A 6,000-nucleotide genomic window follows, 5' to 3' on the forward strand; every position below is an offset into this window, starting at 1 on the left:
AAGGCGAGTAGGGTGGGAGGAAAAGGGACATCACTCTTGGATGGTCTATAAACCAGCTTGTGATGACATGAGAATGACAAAATGCTACATCGTCCCATCACAAATGTCCTCGTGTTTCCTCCCACCTGTTCCCTTTCTGCTTCTGGAACCAGTTGTTGGTAGAGTTCATTCAAAAACGAAAGAAGGAGGCCACTGTTATAGGGACCAATCTGGCATTTGTGAATGACCAAACCAGCACTTGAGATTGCAGGACAAATTGTTATATTTGCTCCTCTCTGACCCGGTACATTACTGTACTTCAGTTTATACTTTTTATAAATATATATATATTTTATACTATACTTAATTTATCTATATGTGCAAAAAATGTGTACAACAGTAATAACTTTTCAGCTGCCTTTGTTTTTGCAGAACTTGGCATTTTATACGATATTTAAGGTTTTGAACCTTAGGTTTTCATTTTTGGCATGCTGTGTACAAGCAATTGTAAATAAGACAAACACGATCCAGAATTTTGTTATTGAATAACCTTGTGTGTATAGAAAATTTAAGCATTATAAAAACATGTAAAATGACTGCATTTTGTACCATAACAACATGAATTGAACTAATAGTATAGCCACTGAAAACTGATGTTGTGTTCACTGTGTTTGGAGTTTTGAAAATGTGACTACAGATTGGACAAATGCACGTTAGCAGTCGTCAAAAACTGTAATATTTATAAAGTGCGCCCCATTAATTTCATTTCCGTCCTTCTGACGCAGACGGCGTTACACCAGATTCTGTGACCGTCGAGTTTTGTGACCACAGGGGGCGCTATTTCACAGTTTCTGTTCAGAGGCACAAACGCTTTACGAATGCTACGTAAACTACGCTGATGCACTTTCTTTACTCGTTTTGTTGGTGTCCACGAGCCAAAATATGACAGATGTTTATATTTACATTTATTGTCTCTTAATTACATAAATGTACTTAAACAAGATTTACCATCCCCTCACCATTGCAGCCAACAAAGAAATCATGAATGGGATGTACAGGTGAGCCTTTTTAACTGGGGTCACCAATTCTGACGGCAGCCATCAGAATATGTGACCCCACTGAATCTCCAGGTAACAATAGTAGCCTACACCGTGACCCCACAATAACAGAAAACAATGAAAAAATAACCCTAACCTTTTATTAGTCTATATTTAAACATTTTATCCAAATGTTTAGAATAACCATTCGTAATGAAAGCATCTTGCTTACGATGAATCTTGCTATTTTCGTGTAATATGATGTAACGAAACATTCTTGTTTAAGTACATTTATGTAATTAAGAGAAGATAAAATGTAAATGATCTGTCATCTTTTGGCTGGCGGACACCAACAAAACGAGTAAAGAAACGCATCAGCGTAGCATTCGTAAAAAGCGTTGGTGCCTGTAAAAAAAAAAAAAAGACTCGAAAGGACTTGAAATTCCAAGTTTCAGACTTGGGACTTGACTTGACGTTTGCTTGTCTTGACTCGAGACTTGACTTGAGTTGACTGTCTTTGCTTGAGACTTGACTCAGGACTTGAGGATAAAGACTTGGACTTACTTGAGACTTGCAAAACACTGACTTGGTCCCACCTATGGTAAACATAATTAGCCATGGTCCCATATGTGTAAAAATACATATATACAAAAAAAAACCACACAAGGGGGAAAAACAGAATACAAAACTGAACAGTCTTGTTAGGTCTAATCTAAACGGCCTTCAGCAGTTGGCCACATGTTTTCATCCACATCACATCTGATGTTGGCCCTTGCCATGGACCTGGGAAAGAAAAGCTTGGTATGCCTTATTCACCCCTGGCAGTCTTCAGCTGAAATGTCTCTGCAGCCAGGATCCATTGCATGCAGCAGGGACATTTGGTCATGGGGCCGATGATCATACACCTTCCACCTCCAGACTGAAAAAAGTTCCTTAGTGGTGTTAAGGAAAGGCGAGTAGGGCGGGAGGAAAAGGGACATCACTCTTGGATGGTCTATAAACCAGCTTGTGATGACATGAGAATGACAAAATGCTACATCGTCCCATCACAAATGTCCTCGTGTTTCCTCCCACCTGTTCCCTTTCTGCTTCTGGAACCAGTTGTTGGTAGAGTTCATTCAAAAACGAAAGAAGGAGGTCACTGTTATAGGGACCAATCTGGCATTTGTGAATGACCAAACCAGCACTTGAGATTGCAGGACAAATTGTTATATTTGCTCCTCTCTGACCCGGTACATTACTGTACTTCATTTTATACTTTTTATAAATATATATATATATATATATATATATATTTTATACTATACTTCATTTATCTATATGTGCAAAAAATGTGTACAACAGTAATAACTTTTCAACTGCCTTTGTTTTTGCAGAACTTGGCATTTTATACGATATTTAAGGTTTTGAACCTTAGGTTTTCATTTTTGGCTACAAGCTATTGTAAATAAGACAAAAACGATCCAGAATTTTGTTATTGGATAACCTTGTGTGTATAGAAAATTTAAGCATTATAAAAACATGTAAAATGACTGCATTTTGTGCCATAACAACATGAATTGAACTAATAGTATAGCCACTGAAAACTGATGTTGTGTTCACTGTGTTTGGAGTTTTGAAAATGTGACTACAGATTGGACAAACGCACGTTAGCAGTCGTCAAAAACTGTAATTGAGAAGTAACAGATTAAATAACATGAACGTTTTTCATTCTCATAAGAATTTGTCGTGCTCAGAGGTGGACATTTCAGGTTCAGAAAGTAAAACCCCTTCGTAGGATTTTAATCAAGCTTGCTGGATTTTCTAATTAGTGCAAGTCAGGTAAAATTAGTGGAATCAACACAATCCAGGAAGTCTGAGCAAAATCTTGGTGAGGACTTTTACTTTCTGAACCTGGAATGTCCACCTCTGGCCATGCTCTAAGTCTCTATGCCTGTCCTTTTTCCAGAGACCCTGTCTCTCTCTCTCTCTCTCTCTCTCTCTCTCCTCTCTCTCTCTCTCTCTCTCTCTCTCTCTCTCTCTCTCTCTCTCACACACACACACACACACACACACACACACACACACACACTCACATATATACAGACAGACACACATAGACCCCACTCTATCGCACACTCATACATATACGTAACCCTTCCCACCCTCTCTAATTGGTCTTTGAAAGACCCCCACCACCACAACCTCCACCACCACAACCTCCACCTCCACAACCCCTCCTATGCCACTTTTCTTTTCAAACGAAATGATTTAATGACTATAGGCCTCAAAGTTGAAAAGGAACCATTTTCTCACTTTTTTTCACTCAAACAATCAGACCTCATATGACCAGTCAGCATTCTAACATGAGTCCTCCTCAAGCCCTCTGTATTTTCCAAATTCAGTTAACACACAGACACATGTTAACAAACATTGTTTGATTTATAAAGTAAGTAGCATAGTAAAGCTTACCACACCAAACTAGGATGTTTTACATACAGTGCTATACTTTTTAACATTAACTAATTTAATAAAATATTATTAATATTTAATATTAAATGTCAAGTTGGTAATATAGTTTTTTTAAGTCCTATGAGTTAATCCCCACGAACCCCTGCGATACATCTCAATATGCGTTTTCACTCATATCTAAATATAGCTTAATTAAAGATCAAACGTTTTCTTTGCTATATTTCACTCACCCAGATTGTTAGCTAATGACGTTTTGCTTAAATGAACAACTGCACATGTAAGACTAACTGTGCCAATACATGAGCAATAGTTACACTGAGTATAACCCACACGGCTGCCACTGTAACACTCTCTGAAGTTGCTCAGTCCTTCTGTTCTGTCCGTTTTTCTTTTATTCATTTCTATTTTTACTCTGTGATGTAGCCTACTGACGTCTTATTCCTGTTTAGTGTTTGGATATTGATGTTTATGGATGTTGTTGTTATGGTTGTTATTATGGTTGTTGTTGTCATGGTTGATGTTGATTTTAAACTTTAGATGTAAAGATTGCTTTAGATTGCTAATAATAGCTGCAGTCACACTGGACATTTTGTTCAAAATAAAATATACAGCAAAAATATACCCAAATATTAAAAAAAACATCATGTTCCTGATACAAAATAAGCTAAAATTGTCAAAGCAACTACATTTCTGGACAATATGTGAGGGGTAACGTGGTGCACCGGGGGTAAAAAAAAAAACTACCATGCTCTCTCTCTCTCTCTCTGTCTATCCACCTTTCTTTTTCTTCCCCTCTCTCTTTATCCACCTCTTTTTTTCCCTCTCACTCTCTCTCTCTTAAACTCTCTCTATCCACGTTTCTTTCCCTCTCACACTCTATCTCTTTTGCTCTCTCTTTCTCTATCCACCTCTCTCTCACTTATTTCTGCACAGACAGGCCAGTCTTCTTCTGCCTAGGGCCTAATCTCTCAGTGTTTTTCTTTAATCTTGCCATTCTAAAGCCAGTCCAGATATTGATTTGTATTGTAGGGGAAGCCAAAGGACTGACTAGAGTCTTGACGCATTACAGCTCTATTGAGTGGGTTTCACGCTCCTGCAGCTCTCAGCATCGCCACCTTGTGCCTGACCTCGGACCTGCAGCACGCCGACCTGCCGCCCCATTTGGGCATTTGTGGAGCGCTACAGAGGGAAGGCACTCAGGCAGGGCCCTGCTCCAGCTCATTCAATCAGAGTGCAAAGCAATTATGGGGGGGGTGGGGATATGCTAAGGGATAAGAGATGCTCACTGAAAGAGAGGCTGTCACAAGCTCCTCCCCGAACAGACGCTTGAATAACTGGAGCATAACTGTAGAGAAAGTAAAACCGATAGGTAACCAAATCACAATATATTTTCCTGGATGTTTAAGAGTCTGCATGACACCAGAGGCAAGGAGCTTCCACGTGTTGTCACACATCACCAGCACGGAAACACTGCAACATGAAACATGAAAAAATGTACTTCCTAGTTTCAGGATTAAGAACAGAGCAAAACCTTTTCCGCATCACCAGGCACCAGGATGTGATGTTAAGGTGTGCTAAATTAAAGCTCTTTTATGAAGAGACTCCTTGTGCCTGCCCTGTGAGGCGCTCTCCCTCTGCAGTAGAGGATTGTGGCCTCAGCTACTGCTGGGTTTCATTTGAACTGAGCTGCGTTTTAATATTTAATACGCTGTGTGGTGCATAATAAAGTTGACTTGTTGGTAATGTTATTTGCGTGGTGGGAGTGCAGCACATTAAAAGGCTTTAATAAAGGAGAAGCCCTGAGAGAAACTCACCTATCCACACTCCACTGCAGGGACAACGACCCCTAGTGGTGCCCTACATAAATTTCTCTCTCTCTCTCTCTCTCTCTCTCTCTCTCTCTCTCTCTCATTCTCTCTCTCTCTCTCTCTCTCTCTCTCTTCATCACCTTCTCCTGTTTTGTTTGTAGCAGTGTTATCTAACTCAGATGAGATTCGAGGGTTACCCTGGCCAACACCTGTGTGTACACCTGCTCTTTAGTTTAAAATAGCTGTAGCTTGGCACACAGGTGTCTCCAGAATCTAGAAACCACTGTAAACAGCCACAGCCCAAACATGCTTCAGTACTGTATCAGTGTCATTGCCTTGACTAAACCATCAGCTTATAACAGGATCATTCAGTCTGCAGTGCTATTATCACCATGTATTTAATGCTCTTATAATCTTCCTTGTGTTTCTGGGATTGTTTTGTCTGTTCAGATATCTCAAGGAGACATACAGGAGGCGAAAGGTTTTTATTGAAGTGCTCTTGTTCGGAATTTCACCGCCCCATCAAGAACCCATTTAAAGAGGTCATTGGCCATTTAAAGAGGTCATTGGCCTACTTAGTTGCAACCCCATTTTACTTCTTTTCCATGGGTCTGGCTCTTAGTCCATTAGTGCCTGGTCAGAGCATCATCTCATTTCTCACATCACATCAGCTAATGTCTCAATGATAGCATGCATGAGACATATCCCTGTTCCAGGAAAACTAG

At 39.8% G+C, this 6,000-nt stretch overlaps 1 protein-coding gene across 1 annotated transcript in view; it reads left to right on the forward strand.

The window, feature by feature from the left end:
• Positions 1–6,000, forward strand: part of nalf1b (NALCN channel auxiliary factor 1b) — a 97,332-nt gene that overhangs the window by 76,008 nt on the left and 15,324 nt on the right. The gene's annotated exons all lie outside the window — the stretch shown is intronic.

The sequence above is a fragment of the Brachyhypopomus gauderio genome, chromosome 4, assembly GCF_052324685.1.
Source record: "Brachyhypopomus gauderio isolate BG-103 chromosome 4, BGAUD_0.2, whole genome shotgun sequence".
NCBI lineage: Eukaryota > Metazoa > Chordata > Actinopteri > Gymnotiformes > Hypopomidae > Brachyhypopomus > Brachyhypopomus gauderio.